The sequence below is a fragment of the Oculina patagonica genome, chromosome 6 (assembly GCF_052425735.1).
Source record: "Oculina patagonica isolate OP01 chromosome 6, crgOcupat, whole genome shotgun sequence".
Classification (NCBI taxonomy): Eukaryota; Metazoa; Cnidaria; class Anthozoa; order Scleractinia; family Oculinidae; genus Oculina; species Oculina patagonica.
The window spans coordinates 31,155,971-31,173,338 of record NC_135763.1 but is presented as its reverse complement, the minus strand read 5'-3'; the positions used below and the strand labels follow the sequence as shown (position 1 = coordinate 31,173,338).

The 17,368-nt window shown below is 37.2% G+C and overlaps 2 pseudogenes across 2 annotated transcripts; both read left to right on the top strand.

The window, feature by feature from the left end:
- The first annotated feature begins 2,456 nt into the window (after positions 1-2,456).
- LOC144656429 (uncharacterized) lies at positions 2,457-9,950 on the top strand (annotated as a pseudogene). The gene is made up of 8 exons (XR_013571302.1): positions 2,457-2,612; positions 2,723-2,975; positions 4,245-5,487; positions 5,961-6,098; positions 6,328-6,461; positions 7,430-7,592; positions 7,830-8,015; positions 9,886-9,950. The product of XR_013571302.1 is annotated as an uncharacterized LOC144656429 (transcript).
- Positions 9,951-11,297: 1,347 nt separating this feature from the next.
- Positions 11,298-16,962, top strand: LOC144658137 (uncharacterized; annotated as a pseudogene). Its single transcript, XR_013571647.1, has 7 exons — positions 11,298-11,435; positions 11,548-11,809; positions 12,538-13,803; positions 14,717-14,854; positions 14,992-15,125; positions 15,496-15,658; positions 16,018-16,962. The product of XR_013571647.1 is annotated as an uncharacterized LOC144658137 (transcript).
- Positions 16,963-17,368: the final 406 nt, after the last annotated feature.

Genomic DNA, 17,368 nt, shown 5'->3' with positions numbered 1-17,368 from the left:
AGTTAACATGAAACCAACTTGTAAGCCGAGCTCGGCACAGCTACAATTTTTTTTAATCAAAAACACAGTGATCTACGAATTGAATGCTTCTTTTATTTAATAAGAATAAAAGGAATTCTTAATATATAAAGAGCTTTGTATTTTTCAAAATCAGGAAGCAGTCCCGTATACCATTAGCTGAAGTTTTCACACTGGTAGAGGGCTATTGCCGAAGCTTTTGTGACTCAAAAAAATGCCCATTTCTTTATTTTATTTTCGAAATTTAACTTTCATTACATAAAGAATCACGCATCACCCGGGAAGGAAATTTTTCATTCAAGCTGACACTCATCTGCTTGTACAGACACTAGCATATGTCTTGCCTTAGTGTACAGTGTCTAAATTTATTCTTAGATTGGACTTACAATTTTTTGTTTAAAATACTGAAATCGGAAAAATACAAACTTTTTCTGGCAGATCTAGCATTAAAACGGCTTACAATTAAGCTGCCACTTTTATTATCTTTAAATGAGAAAACTTCACTTTCGTCGTCGATTTGACAATTTTTATCATGTTTATTTTGTGAAGTTATCATTTATGCAGGAAACTGATTTCTTTTGAAAAATCACTATGATGAATTGACATGTTGACATATTATCTTATCACATTATAATTTAGGAAAGTTAGCGAATATTAGTTAATTAAATTAAAATGTGATGGCTTAATGAATTTCCAAGTTGCTACTCCCTCATTTTCGCAACCACGGCCACTTTTAATTGGTAGCATAAGAGAGCTAGATATTCACAGAAGTAAAACACAGAATATAATCATATATTCCAACTTGCTGGATAAAATCAACAAAATAAATATCATAACAAATAAAGAGTATGTGATAAAAGTCCACAGTTGTTGGGCTGAAAACAAAACGCCTATCGATCATTCATTCCAATATTACTCGGTTTGTTGTTGTTGTTTTTTTTTTCTGCATATAGCAGTTTGCACTAGATGATTTAATCTTTTGATGATGTCGGATTTTTTCAACATTGAGTAGTGTAGTGCGTAGTGTAGTTTTGTAATGCACTTTATTGAAGTGTATCTTGTGTACCTATTTAAAAAAATGATAAAAACGTTTGCCACAAATATGACAAACAAACGTTCCAAATGCGATTTTAAACAAAGTTTAGATAATGTTTTAAAAAACACATGAACAAGTTAAAGGATTATACCAAAAGTTCGCGATATTGGTATCTATTTTTCTCGCTCTCTTTTTTATCATCTATTTATTTTTCTACTGTTAAAGAAACCACTGAGTTTTGTTTTGCAGTGAAAAGGCAAAACAAATAAACATGAGATAAGCTTGGCTTAGGCGTCAAACTGCTTTATTACATATAATAACAACACATAAAATGAACATGTTTTTGAGATGTTTTCCTTTGAAATCGATGACAGGTGACACGATTTCACTAAATTTTGAAAAGATTTTTATTAAAAGATCTGACAGCTTATTATAAGAAGTATATTCAGTAAAATTAATCAGCTATATGAAGACAAATAAATCCACACGAGAAGTAATTTTTGTCAACTCTTGCAATTACTTATATAATATTTTAGCCTTTCAAATTTTTCCCCCTAAACACCTATTTTCTTTTATTACTCGGTCAAAGTTTAATTTGTATGTGTTCAGAATGCCAGGTGCAAATTAAATAAAATGTTGGCACCTTTAGAAGATCTCTCTTCTTGCAATATTTCATTCTATTTGGTTATTTTATTTTATATTTTATTTTATCAAGCTCATTTTGATATAAACAACCATTTTTTGCTATAGTAAAATGGCACATAGAACTGATTCCATCTTTAGTGAAATTTAATTAAAAGTCCGAAGTGGAAAGCTAAATTAACCGGTTGGTTTTTTTATTAATTCCCAGTATAATTTAAGTTCTTAAAAACAGTTGGTGAGTATTCAAAACGTCAAAAAAAGAAGGAAGAACTTATTCGCAGCATGTAGGAAGTAGTCGAGCTTAATGTAAGTGAAAATTACTTTGTTTCTTGTTATGACAGGTGATAACGTTTTATTTGCCTCTGAAATGCAAACACGATGGAGTCTTTAAAGAGGATGGAAGCCTCTTCCAAATGTCGATTTCCCATATTAGTTATACGTTCTACTTCGGACTGGAATATCAGTTATTTCACACTAAAAAAAATACAGGCGTTATATTTGCCATGTATGTTTGCGATTTTGAAAAGGTTACGTGAACCGAGCGGCATTGGACACACCCCAAAGGTTTTTTAATTTCTTAAGACTCAAACAGATCGATCAAAAAAACACACAATGATCTGTGTGTTGCATTGATGTTAGTTTAATTAGAAGCGTACTTAATTCTTATTTCAAAGCGCTCCGTGTTTTCACAAGTCAGTCACATTGAGCTTACCGCACAGTGCAGATCAAAGAATCCATTTGGAACAAAGTCTAGATTTGGTATATCTGTTAATCTGAAAAATGAAGCTAGGCGACTTGAATCTTACGACAATATGTATTATGGTTGCTGGTGTGGTTTTATGTCTTACTGCACCGCCAACGAAATCTCAAACCTCAACTGCAAAATACGGCTTTGACGAATTTCCAATCCCAGTCAGTAAGTATTTAGAGCAGTGAATGTTTTTTACTTTTGGAAAAAAAATAGTCTTAAGTTTTAAAAGAGGTTAGAAAAGTATCAGTTTTCAGTATGAATTTTTTTTTATTTAGATTCAATAGAAAGAGACTTCATTGTGAAGTTTAAGGGTGAAATTTTCAGTTGGAAAAACCTTTCTCGGCAGCTCCGCCAACACAACATCACTGTGACACAAGATCTTCTTGATGCAGTTCTTAAAGAGAAGACGTTTCCCCACCACTCGTGTCAAGGTAGATGCTTTTTGGACGAAAGAAAAGACGACAAAACTTGCTTCTGTGATGAGGCTTGCAAAACATATACTGACTGTTGCTTGGACTTTCATACACAGTAAGAGAAAAGCTTGACTCTTTAAGCACAAACATCTCGAGCCGTATAAAACGGAAATGCTTATATAGTTCTACAGAGCTATGTCAGGTCATTCGTAGCAAAGCTTTTAATTTTGGAGACTTTTATTATAACGATATCGAACATTTATTTTATAAAGCGAAGCTACATCTGTTATTTCTCTAAATTAAGTTCCATAGCTGTCCTGGATAACAACAAGGATAATGATTTATTTCTAGTCGCAAAGACGAGCCTTCCTGTGCTTAAGTTCAGTTAAGTATCTAAGTAAATTGCCACACCTGTATTTTTACCTGAAAGGGAGACCGTAGCCTCTCAAACAAGCAACAAGAAGTGCCTTATCAGGTACTTATCGACAGTCTTGTTAGTTCGATTGCACTGGCCTGGACGATCGTGCGAAATGTTTTACTCTATGCACATTTATTTCGTTACCAGTTTCATCATGAACTTTTTATAAGCCTTTTGAAACAGATTTCTCTAATAACTGTAAAATTCCCCGCAAGCCCATTGGCTTATAATGTTTTATCATTGATAGAAGTACAGACTCGATACAGATACATCGATGACATTATCCCGAGGGGACCTCGGAGTTTCGCCAAACTGTTTACAGCGTGATTAGAAATGTCAGTTCTCTGTATAGTCATCAAATAGCATCCGAGCTATTGCATATATTGCTGAAACGAAAAACATTTCTATTTTTTTACGTGGAACTGGATGAATGGAATCTAATTATTTTGCCGTGTTTGAAAAATTACCATGGTTATTATTCAGCGGGTTTTCTAAAATGTCCCAAGAAATAATAGAACTCGTCTCTGTTTTTACTGTGCGTTTTCGGAAAATTTGATGCTGTCAGACTCTGGATCGATTTGTTTGGCTGAAAGTAATTTAGGCTCTCTCGCACTTTTCCTGACATTATCTCTCGTCTGAATCTTCACTTGAACATTTGGCTATTTGTTATTATAACAAACAAGTTGGCGCCCGCATTTTGTGCGTCTTTCTTACAGATGATAAATTTCGTCACAAAATTTAAGAAGTAAAACCAAAACAAATTGCAAAAGCTATTTTGACAATGTTGTGATCCAGTTTTTTTTTTTTTTTTTTTTTTTTTTTTTTTTTTTTTTTTTTTTTTTCCCCCCCCCCCCCCCCCCCCCACACGATCAGCAATACGACACGCAAATAAAAGGCTGGCATCAATTTCTCAATTAGATTTTCCTCTCTTTAGATGTGGTCAAACTGCCGCGTTACTCTTGACAGAATGGCATGTGGAGACGTCAATGTACGTCCATGGTACGGGGTGATAATGAAGAATTCTTGCAATTTACACAACCGTCAAAGTACAAAAGATTGCCAAACAGTCCAGCAGCTGGATATGACGCTACAAAAGGAATTGCCTGTCTTTAACTGGGCGCGAAATGTAACGTACAGAAGCATTGCTTGTGCTAGATGCAGCAATGAAGGGAACTTTTCTTTCTGGGGCCTTCAAATTAAATGCGCTGTTACCAGTGAGTCAATAGCTACTCCAGTTAACATCACGACTGTAAAGACGTTTCTAAAGGAACATCCGGGCTGTTCTTGGAAATATGCTCCACGGAATCCGAATCAGCGTCATGAGTCCAAGTCTTGCGTGTTGCCCGATACACAGTGTGCTTCGAATCAGCTTCCGGTATTGTCTGTAGTCAGAGAACTGTGTTCATTATATTCTATGGTCTTCTCAGTAAATAATCGAATGAATCAATTGGCCTACAGAAACCCTCATTGTGCCCTTTGTAATCCCGACGGAAGACCGTTAATGCAGAGTGAAGCGGGTGCAAGTGTAGTTGCACCTTTGTCAATCCTTCTGGATGTGAGTTCAAACATTCCAGATCCAATAATTCAGGAACCGGAAAATCCACCACCTACTCTCATTACTGGACCTTTTGTGAAAAATCTGACCTCTCAGGTATTAAACTGTACGACGGCCAACTGTACAGTGGCCTTTGGGGACTACACTTGTGAGAACTTTACTTCAACGAAAAACCAATCGACACAGATGCGATTCTTTCTGAACAAAAGCCATGGTATCATCTTCATAAGCCAAAAGCATATTCTCTATGAGAAAAATGCATTGACGCTGCAAGGAAATACCGTTTATATTGTGTGTCCGGAGCAGCAGACCAGAAGGAGGGTGGACAGGTTGATAAGGACCCGAGTTGGCATGGCTCTGCAGTCCTTATTTATATAACATTCACTGGCACACTTCTGTCAATCATCTCGCTGTGTTTTCTCCTCACCGTTTACCTGTGTTTTAAAGAGCTTAGAAATCTACCTGGAAAATGTCTCATCAACCTCTCTTTGGCGTTGCTGTTTTATCAAGCTATTTTTCTAAGTGCTGCAAAGTCAAAAGAAGTTGATACTCTTTGCAAGGCAGTCGCCGTTTTTGTCCATTTCTTTCTGCTCGCGACATTTTCGTGGATGAGTATCATGGCGTTTGATACCGCAAGTACATTTACAGTGAAAGGTAAGTTAATTCCTTAAACGGCAGTTTGACAACTCAGAAGCTAAGCATTTAACTTTTGAAACGAGATTTAACAATTTCTTGAAATGCATTCAGTCCTGTCGAGCTACATACATTAAAGTTTTACAACTGGTGTTATTTGTTCAAACAACGACATATGACAAGGTGAAACGTGTTACGTTTCATTATTTACACCAGCAATAGGAACCTGTCAATACAAAGCAACTTGTAGGTTAAAAAGAAAATGTGTTCACCCAGCTGTGAATAAAGCAATCGTTACACTTTCGAGTTTGCGTGCTGTTGAAAGGAGCTGAAACGTACGTGTCGAGGGCTAGTAACTAAAATACTGTCATGTGTTACCCTCTGTAAATAAAATCGTTAATTTATTTTCTGATACACAAGGAGGATAATGTTCTTTGTTACAATATATCTGTCTCGTGTTCTCATTGTTATGTTCTTGTTATTTCCCTGAACAGTTACTGACGTAAGACGACATTCTTCGGACACCAGGAAGACGTTCATCAAGTATTGCATTGTGGGATGGGGACTGCCTGCAGTGGCGGTTGGTTTGTGCTCTGTGCTGGACTTCACTGGGACTCTTCCTATCGGATATGGTTTGTAAATAAAAATAAATGGGCTAATTATGTAAAAACGTATACAAAATAATTTGTCCAACTCATTGTCACACTTTTTTATATTCCATCTGAGATTTTGGTAGCATATCAAGAGACTAATACCTTACATTCACTACGAAAGGTTGAAATTTTTTCTGCTTACGAATATAAAAACAATTTTATTTAAAAAGAGTTTTAACTTTCTGCTAAATCAACTTTCTGTTTTCAGGAATTTCTACATATTGCTGGATATCAGACAAAACAGCAATAGCTATTGCCATGGTGACACCAGTGAGCCTTGCTTTGGTCTTTAACGTAATGTGCTTGACGAAAAATATTTATGCCATTCGTCACCTACAGCAGGTTAGTTACAATTCCGTTCCTAATGTCACAAATGTAGCAAGTAAAAAACTCTGTTCCATCAAGAACAATGTAACCAACTGTAGTCTGCTACAAATGCATCAAAAAGAGAACCATTCACATAACAAATATTTTTAAATTGTTTCAGCTTGAACTGTTTCATTAACACTAAACTTAGGACATGTTTCTACTAATGCACGAAACAATAGTTTCAGACCTAGACAACTAACTGCAAAAGCCGTGGATTGGTTTGTACTTTGGCTTTCGCAGATACCGCGATATAAAATAATTTGGTGAGCCCTTCGTTTAACATTCAGTAAAGCAGGAGTAACTGGTTTCAGTACCACCGTGGCACATAATTATTGTGATCCCTCAACTCGTAATCGTGGCTAGCTGCAGATTCATGTGTGGGTTGAATTTGTTGCTGCTACTTGTCCTTGCTGCGAGAGTTTTTCTCCGGGTTCGTCGGTTTTCTTCCCTCCGCCGAAAAAAACCATTACAAATTCCGATTCGATTCAGGAGGCAGCAAAGCCGAGTGGTTTAGACAGTGTTTAGTGTTGTAATCAGGTGGTCCTGGGTTCAAACCCTCCACCCTGCCAGCTAGCTGGATTTTTTAAAGGTCGTCCCGAGTTCCAATCCTCGGTCAGGCTTTGTATATAGCCAACTGGTCTGCTTCCTTCTATTTGGCAACTTTACTATTTTGTATTCATTTAAAATCTTGGTTTCCTCTGTTTCTGTGGCTTGCCTGTAAACTAGCTATGTCGAAGAGATTTATATATGAAGCTAAGTGCGTGACCACTACAAACGATACTTTCCTTAAAAAACATCGAGAAAACACGGCCCAACAAGGTACTTGCCTTAAATACTACCACTCTTTTATTCAGTAGAAGTGAAATTGGACTCTATGAGCGATCGCCCTGCTAACCGGATGCAGTGCTAAACTGCAAAGCTTTTCCCTTTTGTTTCTCCAGGGTGCCAGCCAAGCAACAAACAACATCTCGCGAGTGCCACTGACTCTCATCTGCATTAAATTGACCACAGTAATGGGACTCACTTGGATTCTTGGACTCATTGCGAACTGGAAACATACTGCATTCCTACAGTATCCATCTGCTGTGCTTAACAGCATGCAAGGTATACTGATAGATAAGTATTTATATTAAATTAATCTTTGAAAGACAGAGGTTGCAGTAGCAGAATTGCCACCAAGCATTTCAGTACACATTTTTTTGGTGTACGTGTTTTCAGGATGTTTCCGCTGTTAAAGTTAGGAAGGCGTTCGTGTCTTTCTCTCTCTATTATTTCCAAAATTATTTGAATCATAGAATATAGAGAATTCATTTGTGCATTACTGTGCAACCTTCTTTACAGGGTTTTTCATTGCACTGTGTTTCATTACCACAAAGAAAGTGCGAGGTCTCCTCAAGAATGGATTCATTAAACAATGGAATGGTGCAGTTGAACCTCAAACAAGCGTTACGCGTGATCAACGGACAGGAAATACTGATGTTGAAACAGCTTTGGGTACCAACACATTTAACATGAAAGCCCTATCAAGTAAAAAATAGGAAAACTAAGAAGTTCTCTTAAAGATCTCATTCAATGCCATCTCAATCAAGAGAACTATTGAACTGCAAACGTACTCACTTAGACTTTGTGTCCTGAATTGACTCATTTATTGTATATTGATTATATTGCATACTTCTTTAGCTTGCAAAATCGTTCAACATCATTGATAGAGTATTGTAGAAAACACATATCTATGAGGACAGTAGAATTAAATCAAAGCGTAACGTTACGTACAATCAACTGAGCCATTTGTAAATGTCTCTTACGTAACAATTGAAGCTGAGGGGATTTGTAAGGACTTCGCAGAATGTTAACTTTAGAAAACATTACCATTGAAAGTAGCATATTTTCACCATCAAGCTTGAAAATGTTTCTCCCAAAGAGGATATGAGCCGAGAGCCTATTTATTAGGTAAGACAGCGTCCTAGAATATATTCAGAGTTTGTCTTTGTAAAAGTTATAAATGTTACACTAAAGAGAAACAACATTTAACCCATTCCTATTTTCGCTTTCTTTCGGCACATGGGAAACATAATGCCCCATGTCACTGATAAATGGCAATCCGACAAGATTTGTAAAAAGGGAAAAAAAAAGAGAGGAAAATTTGTTGAAATATAGCCATATTGTACAGTGCCATAAACAAAAGACAAAGAAGATACATGGTGTAGTTTTGAAGCCATGGAAAAACACTTCAACCAAATTACTTATTACGGGCAGTTCTTAAGATTTCTCGCGCTAATCTTACCTTCATGCCGAAGTCCAAATTCATACGCTACGTCCAGGATTAAAAGCTAATGAGATGTTCGTTCTTTATGATGAGCATAATTAAAATTTAAATAAAACACATGAAAATGTCAAATATACCAGTTTAATATAAAGCAATTGTACACAATACTAACTGAATAAAATGGAGTACTTGGCTTACGTCGGTGTTTTTTGATCTCGTAATCAGTATACATTTACTCAAATTTAAGAATAAGATGAATATGGCGTACCAGATAGTAATACGTGCGTGGAACTTTGAAAATCCATCAGTATATTTAGCATGGTCTTTCAAATTGTAATAAGTGAATTCGTTAAATATCAAAAGCCAACTATAACTTAAGCAAAGATATTGTAGAGCGTGGTATTACTACATATTATGCGATCGATATTGCTATTCAATACATTACTACCTATACTACTCGCCTAATACTGAATAAAATAAAGCTTTCGTACAGATAAATACATTAACATGAATAAGCGATATTGCATTTGTGTAAATAGTGTCAGTCCTAAGCCGCTTTTTAAGAATGACGACTCCCTTTTATTGAAAGAAGAATGATTAGGTAGAGAAAACGTTTTTTTCCTTTATCATCATTTTATGGGATTACCGTTTTAACCAATAACAGCAAAATTATGAAACTGTTAATTTAAGGCTTCGTGTGTTTTCTGATCTAGCAGCGTCACTTGCCAAACACAGTTGTAAGTCGAAAATGGAAAGACACTTTCAGTGGAATAAGCACGAGCAAACAATTTATGCATAGAAACGATATACCAACAAATGATAGTTAGATGTCTTCCCTAGCGGCAGACTTGAAGCTCAGACGGTTCATCCTTAACATTTAATTCTACTTCTCAGAGTTTGGCGCCCACAATTTCGGCGACACCACTGTCTCGACTCGTTTCCAGTCTATTTAAGCGCTCGTCGTATTGCATCTCGTCATGTGACAGCCGACCAACCGCCGATACTGACGCCAACGCATAGAAGAGGATAAGAGATTAACCATTAGTATCATTTCGTGATGCTAAGAAAGTGCCAAAACCTGACCAGACTGGACTCAGTGAACTACTTTTTAATTGTGTGTTTTGTTTTCAGAGAACTTAGAGCCCGGCACCGTCATACCATCTAAACTAGAGAAGCAAAACGTTCCACGAAAATAATACAGTTCTAATATTTGCTCTTGTAAATTTACACTAACAGCACTGCCTCACGTTTGGATCCCGTGTCAAAACTGTTTTACAATTATGAAAAGAGCATCATGCTGGGCTTTTAGGGTGTTTGCTTGTTCTAAACAGTTGCTGACATTTTAAGAGTGCATTAGTGGGTCAATAAATGAAATTAAGGCACAGGAAAACGTTGACCAACTTTAAATAAGACAGTTTTGTGTTTTATATTTAGCAAGGAAGACAATGTTTTTCTTGTGGTTTTCTCTTTTTTTTCCCTCCGTCTCTCTTAGTTGAAAAGGTTTGATACTATTTGCTGACAATTAAAGAGTCAGGGAGGTTTCCGGAAACTCGCTTTCAGTACATTAAAAATGTTTGCTTAGTACTTTAAAAGTTAAATAAATGCCACATCGACCGATGTATCTATTTTAACAAACCGAGCCCTTCTAGGCCATCCGAAGATACTGAATCAAACAGATAACCTGTCACCGAAATGTTTAATTAGTGCCTAAATAGCTTCATTTTGATGCCGCAATTAAAACAGAACCTGAAACACTCGACATGAAGGCAAAGGTTTGAAATGATATCTATTGTTTCAGGTCAGTAAAAACTTTATTTACATATCGAAATTGAGCAAATAGGACTGAAATACTCTTCTTTCGAAGTACCATTTCTATAAGTGGACTTTATTGTTTCAGCTGCGAAGGGAAGACGGTCAGCATATTGATGGCGATGTAAAAAAAACTTTGTAGAAACCATTGGAATCTTTCCTATTGCTTACAATTTTGTTTGCCAGTAATAAGTTGCGTGCCGAACAACAACAACAACAAAAAAATAAAACTAAAAATAAAAATGTGCAATTTCAATTTGTCATCAACATGCTTTGTGGCAGCTGTAGTCGTAAGTTTAACAGCACCAGCAAGGTCTCAAGAAAATATATACTGGGCAACGAAACTAAAACAAAAATTATCATTAATACTAAAAGAACTTAGCCGTTATATTTTCCATGTATGTTTGTGTGTTAACGTGAACCGAACAAAGAAAAGAACTCGTGAGCAGAATGTGGCACACCCAAGAGGTTTTTTTCAATTACTTAGGATGCAAACAGATCGCCCATAATAACACACAGTGGTGTACAAATTGAGTGCTACTTCAATGTTATTAGAATGACAGCAATTCCTATTTTATAAAGTGCTCCGTATTTTCAGAAAGTCAGTCATAATGAGCTTGCTGCACAGCTCGGAGGACCAAAGGACCTGAGCAGAAACCAGTGTGTTTTTTTTGCTTGCTGACTTGGTGAAAATTTGTAAATCTTTTAATCTGTAGTTTTCATCAAGTTTCTCGACGCAAAAATGAAACTAGGCGATTCAAATCTTATAACGATAAGTATTGTGGCTGGTGCAGTTTTAAGTCTTACTGTGCCAACGAAATCTCAAACGCCAGCTGCAAAAGACGACTTTGATGAATTTCCAGTCCCAGTCGGTATGTATATGAAAAGCATATGGACCGTGCTTTCGCTAGCCAACGCTAGCCAAGTGGTCTTTAGAAAGAGTTTAGAGTAGTTGCAATTTTTTTATATCTGTTCAAAATTTAGGGTCAAAAGACCGAGACTTCATTGTCAAGTTTAAGGGTGAAATTATCAGTTGGAGAAAAATCTCTCAGCTACTCCGCCAACACAATATCACTGTGCCACAGGAAAAGCACCTTTTTGCTGCAGTGCTTAAACAGAAGAGTTCTTCCGCCCAGTCGTGTCGAGGCAGATGTTTTTTGGATGAAAGAAAAACCCCTTATAAGACTTGCTTCTGTGATAAGGCTTGCAAGGCATTCAGTGACTGTTGCCTGGACTTCCATACACGGTAAGACTAACTGAAACTTGACTCTTAAAGTGCAACTGAATCTTGAGCTATTCTCCTTGGAAAACTTTTAATTTACGCCGCTTTGTTTAGAAACTTTTTATTGCAAAGATATTGAACATTTATTTTGCAAAGCGAAGCCACACATTTATCGACTCGTCGCCTGAAGGCGCTAAGCTTCTCAAACAAGCAATGAGCAGTGCCTTATCAGGTACTCATCGACAAACCTGTTAGTTGATCTGGATCTGGAAGATCAAGCGAAATGTTCTACTGCATGCCTATCAGGTTACAAGCGGTAACCATTACCATTTTCATTTTCAAACAGTTTTTGCAATAACTGCCACATCTCTCGCACGCTCATTCTTACCGTCGATAAAAGTATGGACACATTGATGACGCTATCCCTAGCCCGCCAAACTGTTAATAGCGTATTTAGCGTTTTTAGTTCTCAATATAGGCAACTGCTAAAAGAAATCCATCTTATTTCGCACTTTCCTAACATTTTCTCTCGTCTGAAGTCTACGCTTGATCATTTTGGCTATGTGACTCGTTATTGTAAAGAAACAAATTGGCGTCTGCATTTTATGCATTTGACCTCATATCAATAATACATTTCCTCGTAACATTGTTAAAACAGTCAAAAGCTACTTTGGCAATGTGTGACGTGATTTATCATCAACAAAAGAAAAAACACAAAATGCTGACGTCAATTTGTCATTTTTTCCCTTTAGATGTGGTCAAACTGGCAATGGCGCATCTCTTCAGAATGTGACATGTGGAGAAGTCAATATACATTCATGGTCCGGGGTTATAATGAAGAATTCTTGCAGTTTACACAATCGAAGTACAAACGATTGTGGAACTGTTCGGCAGCTGAATATGACGCTACAGAAGGAACTGCCTGTCTTTGACTGGGCGAATAATGTCACCTACAGAAGCATTGCTTGTGCCAGATGTAACAGCGAAGGGAACTTTTCTTTCTGGGGACTCGACATTTCCTGTCAGTATAGCACTGGATCAATAGGTACTCCAGTTAACATCACGGCGGTAAAGAGGTTTCTAATGGAACATCCGGATTGTTCGTGGAAATATGCACCACGGCATCTAAATCAGCGCCATAAGTCTAAGTCTTGTGTGTTGCCAGATACACAATGTGCTTCGAATCAGCTGCCAGTGTTATCTGTAGTCAGAAAACTGTGTTCGTTATATTCCATGGTATTTTCAGTCAACAAAAAATTGACCTACAGAAACCCTCACTGTGCCGTTTGTTATCCCGGCGGAAGGCTGTTACAAAGGAGAGATTCAAATGGACATTTTCCACCACTGTCAATCCTTCTGGATGTGAGTGCAAACATTCTAGATCCAATTCAGGAACCTGATCCTCCATCACCAACTCTCATTACTGAACCTTCGGTACAAAATCTGACCTCCCAGGTTTTAAACTGTTCGACGACCAACTGTACAGTGACCTTTGGAGGCTTTACGTGTGAAACGTTTACTTCAACGAAAAACAAATCAACACAGATGTCCTTCTTTAGCCTAAACGAAAGCCATGGTATCATGCTCGTAGGCCAAAAGCAGATTGTATATAACAAAAATGGCTTGACGCGGCAAGGAAATACCGTTTATATTGTGTGTCCGGAGCAGCAGGTCGGACACGGTGGACACGGTGGACAGGTAGACAAGGACCCGAGCTGGCATCACTCTGCAGTCCTTACTTATATAACATTCACTGGCACAGTTCTGTCAATCGTCTCGCTGTGTTTCCTCCTCAGCGTTTACCTTTCTTTTAAAGAGCTTAGAAATCTGCCTGGAAAATGCCTCATCAATCTCTGTTTGGCGATGCTGTGTTATCAAGTAATTTTTCTGGGTGCTGCAAAGTCAAAAGAAGTGGATACTCTTTGCAAAGCAGTGGCCATTTTTCTCCATTTCTTTCTGCTTGCTACATTTTCGTGGTATCATGGCGTTTGACACCGCAAACACATTTACAGTACAAAGTAAGTTAACTCCTAAACTGCAGCTTAAAATAGCGTAGACGTTTAGCTTTTGGAACGGGATTTAACAATTTCTTGCCGATCTGCACATCAAAATTAAAATTTTACAACTGGAATTACTTGTTGAACACTACTTGTGACAAGGTGAAACTCAGTAGTAAATTTTAAAATATACACTAGTTATAAAACCTGTCAACATATGGAAAACTTGCACGTTAAAAAGAAAAGGAAACAGAAGTTCACTATAACGGGTCAAATTGGTAGATTTTGATCTACTTTGTTTGTTCTTTTATTCTCCCAAGGTTCGTTGGCTGGCGCGATAATTATGTTGATATCTATGTTCGACGGAAGCGAAAACGCAATCGTAACAGTTTTGTTTTAAGTTTCAGAGTGCGCGATTTATTGAAAGTCGCAGTAACGTACGGCGAGGGCCAGTAACTGAAACACTGTTACGTTTTACATGCTGTAAATAAAGTCGTTAGTTCGTATGATGATACTCAAATACAGTAATTGTGTTTAACGCCCTATACAGTTAGTAACGTAAGAAGACAACCTTCGGTCATCAGGAAGACGTTCATCAAGTATTGCATTGTGGGATGGGGACTGCCTGCAGTGGTGCTTGGATTGTGCTCTGTGCTGGACTTCACAGGGGTCCAATTGCTAAATTTTGTTTGTTGTTGCTTTCCTCTCAAGGTTCGTTGGCTGTCGCAAAAATTATGTTCTACGGCAGCAAAAACGCAATCGTCATAGTTTTATTTTAAATTTCAAAGTTCGCGTGTTATTGAAAGACGCAGTAACCTATGCGAGGTTCAGTTATTAAAATACTGTTACGTTTTATCTGCTGTAAATAAAATCGTTAGTTGGTTTGATGATACTCAAGTACAATTATTGTCTTTAACGCCTTATACCCTGACAGTTAGTAACGTAAGAAGACAGCCTTCGGACATCAGGAAGACGTTCAACAAGTATTGCATTGTGGGATGGGGACTGCCTGCAGTGGTGGTTGGATTGTGCTCTGTGCTGGACTTCACAGGGGCTCTTCCTATTGGATATGGTTTGTAAATAAAAAATAGCTGGGTTTAATCTGATTAATGTGTGAATTTAAGCCATATAAACATTACTTTCGCTAATCTGGTGAAAAACTTTCAGCTTACAATTAGAAGTACACTGTTAACTTTCTCCCCTTTGTAGGAAATTCGACATATTGCTGGATATCAGACAAAGCAACGATTGTTGTTGCCATGGTGACACCTGTTGGCCTTTCTTTGGTCTTTAACGTAATGTGTTTGACAAAGAATGTTTATGCTATTCATCACCTACAGCAGGTTTGTAATAATTACATTGCCTCTCCTAATGGCCACGTCTTAAAGAAAGAACCATTCGCATAACATAACATGGTGAATTGTTGTGACTTTATCTGTTTTTTTTAACACCACGCAATCTTTTGAAAAGATTTATTTTAGACCTAGAAAGTTTCTACATTGTCTTTCACAGTAACAGCGTTATCGAATAGAATTGGAAGACTCGATGCTTTACATTCAATTAACCAAAAGTGACCGAGTATAGTTATTGTGGTAAAACTGGTAATCATGGCTAGCTGCAGTTTCAGTGGAAGTGTACATGTGTCTGTGACGGATTTTCAAGATAAGCGGGTGCAGTTTTAAAATGCATAGCTTTACCCATTTGTTCCTCCAGGGTGCCAGTCAAGCAGCAAACAACAGTTCGCGACCTTCACTGACTCTCATCTGTATCAAACTGACCACAGTTATGGGGCTCACTTGGATTCTGGAACTTATTGCGAACTGGAACCATACTGCATTCCTGCAGTATCCTTCTGCTGTGCTAAACAGCATGCAAGGTACGTTTTGCTCAGGATACTGATAGAATATTGGTATCAGTTCACTTTAAACCAGTGTTAAACCCTTCTTTCAAGGATAACTGAGCAGGCTACACCAATACAATTACACTGATAAACCATTTCTCTAATAAGCTGAAGCTCTGGCTTAGGTTTTCCTTCCATTAAATTTTAATTACCTTTAATTGTATGTACCATTGCTTGAGAAAATCGGACAAAGAAGATAATACAGTGCTACCAGGATGTTGCCGCCGTTTCAATTAAAGAGACCACCCATGCTTTTTTTTCTATTTTTTCCAAGGTTATTTGAATCATACAATACTTAAATGGATTTGAACACCACCATGCAATCTCCTTGACAGGGTTTTTCATTGCACTGTGCTTCATTACCACCAAGAAGGTGCGAGGTCTCCTCAAGAATGGATTCTTTAAAAGATGGAATGGTGCAGTTGAACCTTAAACAAGCTGCTTCACTTGTGATCAACGTACAGGAAATTCTGATGTTGAAACAGCTACAGGTTCCAACACAGTAAATATAAAGAGCCTATCAAGGAAAAATGAGAGACTTGAGAATTTCTCTTAAAGATCTCATTTATTGCCATCTCAATCAAGAGAACTCTTGCACTGTAAACGTACTCACTAAGAGTTTGTGTTCTGATTTTTTGATTATATTGTTTAGTTATTGAAAATCATTAAACATTGTTGATTGTGTAAGGAGAGAACATCTATCTATAGGGACAGAAGATTTAAATCAAGGCGTAACGTTACGTATAATCCCGTGAGCAATTAGTAAGTGTTTCTTTCGTAAGGCTTTACTGATTGCCAAACTTCAGAAAAAAGTACTATTGAAAGCAGCATTTATTTTCACCATCTACCTTTAACAACGTTTCAACCAAAGAGGATGTGAGCTGAGAGTCTATCAATTAAGGAAGAAAGTGCCCTCGAATATATTCAAGGTTTGCCTTTGTAACAGTTATCAATATTATACCAAAGAGGAATAAGATTTAACCCACATTTCTATTTTAGCTTTCTTTGGGCACATGGGACACATAATGGCCCGTGCCACTAATTAGTGGTAATCCGACAAGATTTGTAAAAAGAGGAAGAAAAAACGTATTTTTAGACAGTTAGTTAGCTGAGCGAATATCTATTCAAATATAATCATATTTTACAGTGCCATAAACAAAAGACCAAGAAAATACATGGTGAAGCTTTGCAGCAATGAAGATTAAAAACTTAAAAAAAGAGTACATCTCCACCTAAATGATGACTAATAGTTATGTCCAGAACTGATAATTAAAATAAAGCGCCAAATAAACCATTCCAATATGAGTTGACGTTCCGATGTGTGTAAATCAAGTCATGCAGATCAGTGCGTGGTCTGCCTTCTCCTTCTCCTTCCTTAAATTTTGAATCTACCTCACAGAGTTTCGCGCCAAAAGCGCGGCAGTACCTCTTTCTCGACTTGTTTCTATAAAAGCGCTCGCCATATTACATCAAGTCATTTGATCGTCAAACAACAGCCGATACTGATACCAATGCTTTGAAGAGGATAAGAGATCGACAGTTACAAAGCATCTAGCGGATAAAGCTAGAACCCTCCATTTGAATCATTTCGTGATGCTAAAGAAGTGCCAAAACCAGATTGGACTGCAATAATTTACCAATGCGTCGTTTTTTCTTTTCTTTTTAGATGCTAAAAATTTCACCTAA